Raw genomic sequence first — 12,912 nt, 5'->3', positions numbered from 1 at the left:
CTCATGTTCTATCCTGAGTTTAAGCATTTTATAGAAAATGCTGTTGGACTGCATAGGCAAACTCAAAAAAGACTCATCCCAAAAGAGATTCTGATCCCCCAAACCTCTATATTCCTTAGTAAGCCAAATTAAATGATCATGGTTGTTTGCATATGCAAGGATTACTTTTATAATGTGACTGATCCTAGCTACCTTTCATTATTTAAAATAATACATTTTTTCTTTAGCTGACTTATTGTAAAATAGGCTTTCTAGTCTTTAAATCTCAGAGATCATTCCAAATACCCCATTTTTCATATTACATACATTTTACGCACATAGATACATGTCCACTGTGTATTGCACAAAGTCCAAGTGAAGAAAAAAAATGCTTTGCACTTTTCCCTTTGTTTTATTTCTCTGGCTGATCTTCTCTTTGCAACTATAAAACAAAAAGGCTGTTTAGAAGACAGCCAGACTGAAATACAAAAGGAAAGAAAAGCACAGACCCTGAACACCAGGAGTAAAATTAAATTAGTTAACTGCTAGAAGCACAAAGCATTAATGAAATAGAACTACAGAATTTTCTCCTTATGAGGAACATTTATTCAGTGTTAATTAAATTCTTTTATTTAAAATCTATACTTACCCAAGCATAAAAATATTACATCATATCAATAACTGCAGAGTGTAAGCAAGTACTACACTGTAAGCATCTTTTTCTCCATCTAGTGGAGTGAAGCCTTTAAATCGTTTATACTGTTTGAAATCTTCAAAGAAACAACAAAAAAGAACAGAAAACCCTCTGCATGAACCAGCAGCCACAATTATTAATTCACTTGTCTAACGAATAGCTATCAGAGACTAGCTCCAAGCATTTGCTTGCACAGTGCACATGCAATAGCGTTAATGAGGAACTTTCAGAGAGACTGCAATAATTATTTCTCTGCAACATATCGAGCTGGCTGGTTTATTCGTTTGCAGTCCAGTTCTGCACTACTGAAGCCAAAGAGAGTTTTGACATAAGCTTCAATAGGTCCAGGTCCCTACCTACAATGTTGAGCTATCATCACAAATGCTGCAGGTGCATTTCTGTAATACAACACAAACAAATTAAAGCAAAGCTGCAGCTGCTAAGGGACCACATCTACCATTTTTAAGCTTACAGGATGAGAAACGGGGTCCTAAATGTTCAAGTGGACACCCTAAATAGATTGCCTGACTTTCAAAACCACTCAGTATTTGTTCATTTGAATGAAAACTCTAGCTAATCCGAAGGACCAGCAATTTTTATTTGAATAGCCTAAAGTGCACTGGCAAGTCACTTTTGCATAAACAGAGAGGCATGTGAGGCTCAGACAATGCCTTTGCATGAAATTCTTTTTCCTGTGAGTTGCATCTTCTTCAACATCATTACCTTGCTATAAAAAATATTATTGGTTGTTTTAAGAATTATTTTGGAAGACTTAATGAGGCACTCAGTTGTTTTGCAGGTTATCTGAATGCAGGCTGGGAAAGAATCCAACAGCAACATTTTCAGGTGGTAGCATTTGCACTTTAACAAGTATCAGTACTGTTGTAAAAGTGCCACACTTGACTTTTGTATTGTTTTCCATCAGGAATGCATGCTTTGCCGTGACAGGAAAAGGCTGACATAAAATGATTAGCTAATATGTGTCACCAGGGTTTTCTTCAGCTTCTGAGCTACACTTAAAAATATGTAAACAGCGTCTTTTGACAGTTCATTTTAACTAAATTACAGGAGCACAGTAATTTCCAGGTGGAATTGGAGCTCTGCTTCATCTAAATCTAGTGTTGTGGATACAACCTTGTGGAATGCTAGAGTCCTCAGAAGACGGTCCAAAACCCAGAAAAATAGGAGAATGGTGTTCTCCCAGACTCCTCACACAGGAGTAGCTTAAAAAAAGTTAGAACAAGATTCAGTAGCTCTTTCAAAATCAACATCAGCATTAAGCCATATAGCTCAGCATTTCTTATTCACATAAATCAAAATTCCATTTCATTTCAAATCTTGCCAAATTTTGGCCTCACCAGCATCTCCCAGTAGAGTTCTGAGCAGCAGTTCACTGCTGGAGCAGCGGAGTATTTCACAAATTACAGCTCTCCAATAGCATCAGCACTTGAGCAGAGAATACTTGATCTGAAATTCCTATTTACTTATGCAGTTAAATTTCAGCCCCTCAGGACTTATTAGCTATATGGCATGTCACATGAACTCAATTTTTTTGGCTGTTGAATTTCTTCTCAAAGAATTCTAAGTCAAACATTTCAAACTGAAAAGAATTCTTAACTTTTTCACTGGTACTAGGATTGAGTCCAGATTTTAGAAAGAACACTACACAAGAGGGAAAAACAGGTAGAAAACAAAGAGTAGAAGAGGAGAGTAAAAATGTACAGAACAGAACACTAAGTTTCACAGACATTCACATTCTAAATATCACCCTAAAATAGAAAAAACAGTCACTTAATGGAATATACCCCCAAGATAACCATGCAGAATAGACAATTTTGATTAACTAGTCACTAGCTGCCGCTCCATAAAAATACAGCTGAAAATGCATTTCCTTTCTGTGGAAGCAAAGAATGCAACATGAAATATGAAGGTTTCTGTGTGTTCAGCAAACTTTTGATTCTCCTTTGTCAAAAAGAAGGATATAAAGCCCTGTTGTTCCCTTCCCAGCCTCAGTTTTTCCACTTTTCCTGAAAAGAGACAAATTCAATCAGATAACTGTAAGTACTAAAAGTTAGGTTCTAACCAGATAAAAGGTATAAGAGAATTACAGGGCTCTCTGCTCATAAATGGTACAGAAACAACGTAAAATGGTATCTAATAGAAATGGGAAAGTAATATCAGTGCAAAAAAAGGCAAAGTGGTCAACAAAGAGGAAAACAAGGCAGTCCTAGAATGTAATTTCTGAAAAGCTGGCAGATGATGAATGGGATGAAAAACTGAAGAATAAGCAGCAGGCTCTGTGGTGAGTTAAAATATAAATGTGTTAGCTAGTTATGATAGCCATTTTTCTATTTGGTGCGACATCTACATACAAAAATAAAAAATGTGTCAAAGACTGAAGCACCAACAGCAAGGAGAACTTCTATCTAAAACTGAATTATACAGGCAAATAGTCATTGATAAGAACCAGAACTAGGGTCAGTGGTACTAGTCACAGAAAGTCAGAACATTTGAATAGTACAACGTTCAGTCATTTTTAGGATCATATTTAGGAATGCCAAGCATTCCGGAAGAACTTGGAAATGGACCGAGCAGCCAAAATAGTCAGTAAGATTAAAATAACATCTTGACTTGTACAAGTTTGCAGGCAAGACTCTTTTTCATGTAACCAAGGTGCTTAATACTCATTTTTTCTTCTATTGGCCATATAAAATTCAAGCTCACTAAAAGCAATAGAAGGAATATAGCTCCCTGATCTGTTTCATCAATTCACAATGCCACAGCTCACAAAAACAACGAAGACTGGGAACTGGCATTTTAAAATAGTCTCTTTCTATATAGATTATGCTTTTACAGTTTACATGAGTGATATGGGAATTACATTTTTTTTTTTTTTTTTCCATAAGGCAGAATCACTTCCTATTTTACTTGTCAAGCTGCCGGGAGACAGATAAAGAAACATTAACCAGAACACCTGGCGAAAGCCCAAGCAGCAATCACATTCTGCCCACCCAACACTCCCTGTGATCTCACTTGGCTACAGCATCTTCAGATTCCTGCAAGTTTTTCTGCATACTGTTAAATGGTTGCCGGGTTTCACCCCAAGGCATAACAGCTTTCTGTTGAAGACTAAATGGTCTCTGTATTTCAGAAGTCTGTGTTAATGCTTATGCACCCTTTTGCCCTTCTCTTTCTTCTTCCTGTAGGAGTATTCCAAATCTTTTTTTGGGGGCAGTATAAAATGCACACGCTAAGATATCTCCTCACACACCCATGTCTAGAACAGCTTCCTTGAATTCAAAAGTAGAGGCGCTATAGTACAAATGAATATTCACACAGCTGATATTTTTTTTTACAGGTCAAAGCAGCAAGCTTTTTTGGAGATGATGGAAACAATCCTGCCCTTTTTATGGTCTGTCAGAACCGTGCTGGTGTATGTCAATGCGAACAGCACCAGCCTACTGAAAGAGTAGCTGGTCTGTCTTATCTTTTACCCTTCCCTGCAGGCCTTTCCCTGCCTCTGGACAGACAGTGACCTGACCTGTTTCCTCACATCACATTTCTGCCCATTCCAGCTTTCCTAAACTTCAAACCTAAAGTTTTCTTCCTTAACGAGCAAGAGCTTTCAAGCACAACCATTTGTCATCCGCCACCACCCCCAGATCAAAGACCTATGATTTAAGCACAGAGATTCAGAGCACCCTCCTCTCCTTACTGACATTGGAACAGAATGATGGACTTCTGCTTCTGAGGGAAGGCAAACTACGTTTCTCACCGGAGGCATTACTGACTTCTTCACCAAAAGATCCATTCCAGACTCATTTTCAACTGACAATAAAAAAATGAGAACTAAACAATCCCCTTCCTTTTCGTCCACCGTGTACTTTATCATAGTCAAGTCATCGATTCAATTATTATGCTCTGGCTTTGCAGACTTCTGTATATTTGTCCATTTTTCTCCTTGAAGGCATCATTACCATTGCCAACACATAACACTCTTGAACTGCTCTGAGTGCCTTGGCAAGTTGCCCCATCTGCTAATACAATGCTAGGATTCAGTGACATCCTCCTTTGGGATGCCTCAAAATGTTGTTATTTGTGATAACATCATACCTATTCCAGCCTACAGCTGCAATCCAATAGGGTCGAGGCCATCTATTTTTAAAGCATCTGTAAACCTACTAAAAAGCACCCTTCCAAATACATTTTTTTTTTTCTTCAGAGCTTTCTGGACTTCATTAATAGCTTCAAAGCTTCCATCCAGACTCTTAAGGGAAATGAACAATGTTGTAGCTTTCCATAACAACATCCATTCACAAAGCACACAGCATAACAACATGAAACTTTAAGGAAAAATTTCCATTATCGAATCATTGCTATCCAATGACTCAGTATTATTTTCAAAGCAACAGCTGGCTCTCTGGCTCTATTCAGCTGATAACAAGATTTCTGTACCTTGTTGGCTAGAAGGTTGAAACTTACTCCTCCCATAACTCAGTCTATTAATTATGACCTGGATAGAGCTAAGACTAACTTAGAGAAATGAAGGTTTTGGAGGGAAGCAGCCCTACAGAGATAAATTACCTACAAAGCATGTTGAACATGTACAGCATTATTTGTTTTTGCATATGCCTAAATATTTCTCTTGAGCAGAGCCTGTTTCTCAGTTACAAAGGCAACAGCCTCAGCAAATAAACAGAAATGGATGTTCTAAAAGTGTATCATGCCTCTCATAAGAGTTTTCTTTATGTTTATATTCAGGTAGATAAAACATGGGTATTTGTCTGGTCTTTCTCCATAACACACTCCCAGTGTGGTGCCTGTTGATAAAGAACACACACTTTTGGTTTGTGTTTAATAGGACACTGTGGACACAAGTACTGGATAATTAGGATGTAACAGCTATGCTCTTAGATTTCAAAATGACTTGGGAAAAGCAGAACATTCACAATAGAAGCAAACAGGAAATAAAATGAGTGGTATCAATCAGGCGTTTTTATACCTAATTAGTTCTGTCTTCGCCCCTTTCAAGCAGTTGATAACATGGGCTATATCAGACTATCTAAACTGGATTTCTACAATCAATTGTACATTCACATCTAAATGGTAAATGAGATATTTGAGCACGTTTTTCTACAAAAACTGCTATTAAATGTATTACCAGATGCTGATGTTACAGGTGGCTGTTTCTGCATTCTAGGCAGAGGGAACTGCATGCAAATGAGTTGATCCCTCCAGCAGATCTTCCCTCTCATGGACTGTATTTCCCAGAGTTGGCACTTGCCTGTGTGCTACATAGACGCTGCTTCTCACTAGGAGCTCGCGGGGGTTTTGTAATTAAATCTAATTACATTTAGAATATGCCTAGGTTCACTCTGTCTAATTTCTTCTCTATTGGAGAACTGTCTTGGAGGAAAAGAAGCATTTAGCTCTTCTGAGAAACTGATGACAAATTTTGAATCTCAGTCTATGGCCACTGCTGTCAAGATCCTGATTCTGCATCACTGAGCACTGAAGTGAGCATAAAATGCTGTGCTTCCACAAGTAAGCTCAGCCTGCATTATTCCCATTCAGAGATTCAGTTTAGATTTAAATGCAATTGATTTTGTTCTGTTTCAGGCCAATATAAACGGGCAGCTCCTTTCCATTAGAGGAAATGTAGCCCTGCCACATATTAGATAAGCGAGTCAATACCATCCCATCAGCATCTCCAAAGCAGCACCAGGTATCACAAAACCATAGTCTAGACACGGGAGTCTGTGCTGCAGATATGTATGATCCATATATGGGACACATAAGGAGGTACAGGACAGTGTTCGATACACTCCTGCATGTACAGTTCTCAGCTAGGAGACATGTCTCGATAAAGCGTATGCAAAATCAGTAACATGGAACACTTTTGGTACAACAAAGGTTCAAGAAAGATTTCAAAATACTAATTATAGGTCAAGAAAAAAAATGTTTCATTTCAGCTTCAAGTCTTGAAGCTAATGTTGAAAGGAGTTGATAGCCTCCCTGCTCAAGAAATACAACTGAACACTTCAGAGATACTTTTAAAAGAAAGCTTACAGTGAACACTGAATAAGATGACCGGGGTGGCATCATAAAAACTAACTTAATGAAGGATAATTCTGTAGCAGACAAGAAAAACAAGACAATAACATCTTAATTGAACCTAGAAATCTCTATCATTCTGCAAAGAAGCATTCAGATTTGTCTTTGAAATACTAACTCTCTTAATATCACTTTCTCTTGTCAGTATTTGCTCAATATAATTTTATAACTTCTTTCCTAGTCATTCTGCAGTGTTTCAACAGATTAATTATGACTTTTAGTAAATGCAGGCCAACACAAAACCTCATCATATACACATTATAACTTCTTTTATTTTAAAGTCAATGAAATATTTGTATTCATATTTGTACAAAGAACTACATCTGCTTTTCAAGCACTACATAAGGCTTGGATACTTATTTGCTATTTAAAATAACTTGTTTGAAATAAAACTTTAAAACTTCCACATAATTATCCCAATAAACCAGAAAATTAATCCATCCTATGTCATCCTGGTAAACTATCCAAATTAGTCAAAACTAGAAAAAGTACATAGGAGGCACTTTTATCCTAATCTGCAAAAATCAAAACACCCAAAAGAGGCCAACACTAACTACGCTTGGGTTCCTCACTGTAGTTTACATTTTGTAAAACAAGTCAGCCAAGGGAAACAAAAATGACTGTATTTCAACAGAGACTGCAATGTATTTGCAGTGGTTTCTCCATATTACCATCAATGTTCATTCAGAAGTTTCTGAGACCCAAGCAGTCTGCAAACTTCAGGGAAATATTACAAGGCCTATAATTGTAAAAAAAAAAAAAAAATTCTACGGTATTTAGCAACTCAACGTTGTCTGTAAAATATTACAAAATATATATATTTAAATCTATCATTCATTTTGTGGGAGAGCCTCAGTAAGAAAGTAATAAAAATTTTTTTTAAATGTTTTAAAAGATAGTAAGTTATTTTACTGCATAAATGGACTTATTTATTTTTTCCTTTCTAGGATAGTTTAATAAAATACACAATATTTTTAAAACCATTCCTCGATGTTTTCATTTCTTATATCACTATTTCCCAAATCATTTTGAGCCAGAGTAGCTCCTTATCCTGTCTTTGCTGCTGTTTGAGTCTGCTCTAAAGGAGTGGAGTCCAACTTCAAACAATTTGTGCAAATTCTCCAGCTACAAATGCCCAGAAGGGAACAAAAGAAGGAGCTGAGCTGAACAGATTTTTCTAAATTGTACTCAGCTGTTTGCTTCAAACAGGATTGTCAGAAAACAGAGGTGCATCTGCAAGTGTCATCTATCTTCAGCTAACTTCTTTTTTAGATAAACAAGTTTGAAAGTGCTTTATATATATACACACATAAAAGTATCAATATTAAAAACCACAACATCAAGGCACACTTTAGTTCAGATCATGTGTAGACCTGAGAAACAGCAGTGATTTTGTATTCTGCCTTCCACAAATCTTTTGAGTACTTTTGACACGCATATACTAGAGCCATTAAACTATAATGAATACTGTATTTATTCATTCTTATGTTTCCTGAGCACCTTGCTACTTCTTATCTATAAACCAGTCACTTTGAGGATGTTTTCTGCACTTGATCAAAACACTTTAAATGCTTGAGAAATTGACAGGCTGCTCTATGAGAAACTTTTTTATTTTAGGAAGGTAACTACAACTGAGTTTTTCCTTCAGACACCTCTAGGAATGCTTATTGCAACAACAGCAAGAACACCTTTTGTTTTTTCTTAAATGCTGGCTCTACTTCTCTTAACTGGATAGTGTGCTGATAAGCTAACAGTGGCACCGGGAGCAGCACCAAAGAATATCAAGGGCTATTTCAAACACAATTTTGAAACTGATGGGAGTTCATAATGACAATCTTCTTTCAGTTTCATGCAACTGTAAAAGTTAAAATAAAACCATGATCTGTTTAACTCTGAGAACCCTTTTTACAGCCTTATGAATGGCGCCTTGATATGGAAAGTAAAATCCCTGCTTTCCCACAATAACAGCAGTGAGAGAGAGAATGTGCTGAAGAGACCCATATATCATCATAAGAATTCAATATCCAGGACATTTTCTGTTCACTGCGCTCAAATTCAGAGAAAGAAGAGATAAGGTTAGCAAAACACAGCAGAGATTACTTGTCACTTTAAAGCATCTCCCTGTGTTAACTGTTCTGTATTGTAGGGTCTAAAGTACCAACACATCCACCCAGACCACACTGAGAAGTAGCAGCTGAACGGTTCAGTGATAAAGTACACGATAACTCAAGTGGGTGCTGGCTATAAGCGCTTGCAAGTGTTAAGAATAATATACGAAGTCAAGCCCAAGCACTTCTAAAGCAAAGGGCTGACAGCTGAGGTGGGTATAGAGCCAGAGAGATGCAGGACGTAATAAGGTAGCACAGGTTTCTGTAGAGGGTAACAGACCGGCAAAACAATGCTCGGAGCAAAAGCAAGCTAAGAAATTTTTTAATCTTTTCTAGTAGCCAACTCCTCTCTCCCTTCTTACTGCTTTCTGCATTGTTCCAGGATAAATATTAGGTACCTCAGTCAACCCTATTCCCTTGATCCAAGACATCCTCAGGATAGGTGAGGGATTACAAGCCTGGGAAGGTGAAAGTCAGGGCTGCAAATCCATGTTATGCAGTAATCCTGGAGGCAGACATCAACCAGCAAGAATTTGTCTACCCAGCTTTGGTACTTCAAGAGCTTTCAGGCTCAGGCTTGCTAAGATTTAACTCTCTACAGTCCATCAGAACAATGTCAGTTTAACCGTGCAGGTAAAATGAGAAATGACCCAAAGACAACCTAGCACCTAGGATCAACAGCCTGGGGTGCTTAAAGCTGGCTGCAGTGAGCACCAAACCCCTTAAAGCCAGCAGAGAGCTTTGTAACAGTCCGATGCTGCTCCAGCAACATAAATCACACTGAAAGATCTTCACAGGGTCAAAACGGAATTGAAAAGTGATTTCAAACACTATGTTACTAAGCGGTAGCACACTGTTGGAAAATAAAATGTAATTTATGTCTCAGCACAGATACGGAGTCTGCTAAGCCAGTCCCAAAGAGCCCTTCTAGAGCACAAAGCAGAACAGAGTTTATTACAGAGATGATTAGCAACTAAGCATATTTCCTTCGTGTGCTTTTTACAACTTAAACATCAACTAATGCATACGTATACCAACTGAAATTTTGGCTTGTAAACACTGCAATGTTGTAATATAACAGAGAGACAGAGTAAATACATTCTCAAACGATACATAGGGGTATGGCTGACATAATTTTTGTCTACCTAATTACAAACAATTGGATGTTTTAAAGCTATATAGATACGATCTAAGGAGTTAAACTATAATTTAGATCACTACTTCTACTGCTGCCTGTTAGATGAATTTTAAAATACTGTACCAGAGCATAAAAAATGTGCCAGTGGAAAGTGGTGGTCCATTTCGCTGCACACTGCAAGTCCAACAGTGGGAACACTTATGAAAGGAGAAAACTCCAGCATTTTCTGGGGTTGTTCCCCTTCTAACTCCCCTGGCATTCAGCTGGGAGAGCCTGGCCTCCTGTAGAACAAGACTGCTACGTGTGGATAACAAGAAACACTGTGATTCTTTTCACTTCAAATACAAGCATTATTGTGACATAGATTTTTTTTTTTTCTAGACCATTGTAGGTTTACTACAAAAGAAAACAAAACTAGTTTTTGTCATTTTGCCATTGCTCTGTTAAGACACACGAAATACCAGTTTTCAATTAGTGCCCTTTTATTATTCCCTGTTTGGCTCAGTCCTCAGTATTTTGGATGCAGAGGGATGTTATACTCAGGCAATTGCACAATTTAATATTCAAACTCTGTGCACATCTTGCCAACTTTTTCCAAGAAAAATACACAAAAACTAGGACATACAAGTCTATTATTTGCTGTAGAGAAAGTGAACAAGAGTAGAAAGAAGCAAGCCAGAAAAAACCTGATAAGGCTGACAGCCCATTGTAAAGCAACAGGGAAAAGCTCACACAAACTTTGTTTCTGCTTTATGGATTCCCAAACTGAGATCCAAACAAGATTCACAAGGATAAAAATAAATAAAACAATATTTTCCTGGACGGTGTTTGCCCTCCAGGACAAACACTTGGTGATACTGACTGTCTGTCAAGGAGAGTTAAATTTGGAGCCAAAAGTTTATCAAAATAGCTATTTTTCTTTCCTCCCACTTGATAAGATATAACATTATCTTATCAGAGCAGGCTTCAGAACTTGGGCTTTTTGAAGACTTTGAATTTTTGCCTTTCTTGTTGCTGTGAGGGCACAAACACTGGCAAACAGCTTAAAATGTACTGTTGCACCAGGGGAGGTTTAGATTGGATATTAGGAAAAAATTATTCAAGGAAGGGGTTGCCAGGCATTGGAACAGGCTGCCCAGGGAAGTGGTGGAGTCACCATCCCTGGAGGTGTTTAAAAGATGCACAGATGAGGTTCTTAGGGGCATGGTTTAGCGGTGGGCTTGGCAGTGCCAGGTTAACAGTTGGACTCGATCCTAAAGGTCTTTTTCCAATGAAAACAATTCTATGATCTTTAGCCTGAAATCATGTTCACAAACATGACTGGTCATTGTCACCTCATCTACTTTGGCGCACAGGCGGGCAGACTAAGACCTTGTGCCAGCCAGTGCTGGACACCACTGTCCCTCACAGTACTTCAGCTCAGCAAAGCACCGTGACGTTTGCTTTCAGTGGTTCCACCAAAATTTGAGTTTGAAAGGCTGTGGTCAGACGGTCTCCAAGGGATGCATGGGGCCTTCCTGCCCCACAGCTGACATAACCCTACCCCTGACTGGCTTCCAGGCCACGCATGGTGGGCCTCTAGAGAGATGGTTCATTTCCAGAGAGAGCCTCACCAAGCTAAAATGACCCAGGAGCAATAAACACAATCATGGAGAATCTGACAGGGAAAAAAATCAAGTTTGGTGTTTTGTGCACTGAGGTAAAAACCATTCCTGAGTTTACTGATTTGTATCTGCACCAGTTGACAGTTACTCCTGTACCAGCTGACCATCAGTTATCACTTCTCTACCCAGGTACACAAATAAAAGGAAATCCTAAGTGCACAACCAGGGATTGAGTACACACAGAAACAAGACAGGTCATACAGCCTCCGCATTCAAGAAGAGGCTCCCATTTAATCCATCAGGGGTAAAGCAGAGAAGACTTTATCACAGATTACTGGACAAGAAATACATCCTCCTGCATTTGCTTCCTAATAGGAAACATGGACTATTCCACTGCATGGATAACTAGTACTGGCCAGTCCTGCAAACTTGTAATTTTTATTATCTCAATCTGCCAGCATCCAGGAGATTCTTCAATTCTATGGCCTCTAAATGTACAACCCAATAACAATTCTGACTTCGGGTATTAAAATACCACGCTGAAACGATCAATGGCTGCTGCCATACCCGAGAGTCCACTGCACACCGATCTCCTTGTGTTTCGAAGTATGCAAGATGCAAAAGGAGGAGACAAAGCAAGTGCATACTTATTTCCTAACATGTAGAAATGTTTTCAGTAGTTGTACATCAGTGTAGCTCTATTAAAATAATTTACCTGACTTTGGTTTACGACCATGTTCTTTTGGCTCAAAAATTCTACAATAAGATTATTTTTCAGTAAACATAATTCAGGAACACTAATTAAATGTGCCTTAACTACAAACTGTGAGTATGGACAAATAGAAGCTACCGGATTTCGTCCTATAAACTGTTTAGGACACTCAGTCCCCCTATGATGATGATTCTTCTGTAGCTGTCAAAACAAACACATATTCAGGTATGCTTACTGCTCAGCAGCTGGTTACTTTAGATTTGCAAGGGAAGACAGAAGCATCATAAAAAGGTTGAGTTGATATGCATATCGTCGTGAATTGAGATGTGTGGGTATTTCATTTGTAAAAATCATATGTCTTCTGACATATGATAAATACAAATCACAATTTAACACGCCTGCAACAATGTTTCCTTAGGAAAATTTCTGTGACTGCTCACAACTTCAGCAGCAACGTACAGAACACTGTCCACAGCACTGGAAGAAACTGTGAATGCTTCACTCCTAATTTCACAGGTTTTCACCACTGGAAATCTTTATTTTTAGCTGAGGATTTTTTTTTT

The 12,912-nt window shown here is 38.2% G+C and overlaps 1 protein-coding gene across 4 annotated transcripts in view; it reads right to left on the bottom strand.

The window, feature by feature from the left end:
- The window catches only part of UBE3D (ubiquitin protein ligase E3D), an 83,090-nt gene that overhangs the window by 21,835 nt on the left and 48,343 nt on the right, over nt 1-12,912 (bottom strand). The gene's annotated exons all lie outside the window — the stretch shown is intronic.

Source organism: Streptopelia decaocto (genome assembly GCF_964273445.1).
Source record: "Streptopelia decaocto genome assembly, chromosome: 3".
Taxonomy (NCBI): Eukaryota; Metazoa; Chordata; class Aves; order Columbiformes; family Columbidae; genus Streptopelia; species Streptopelia decaocto.
This window is presented reverse-complemented; position numbering and strand designations above follow the sequence as displayed.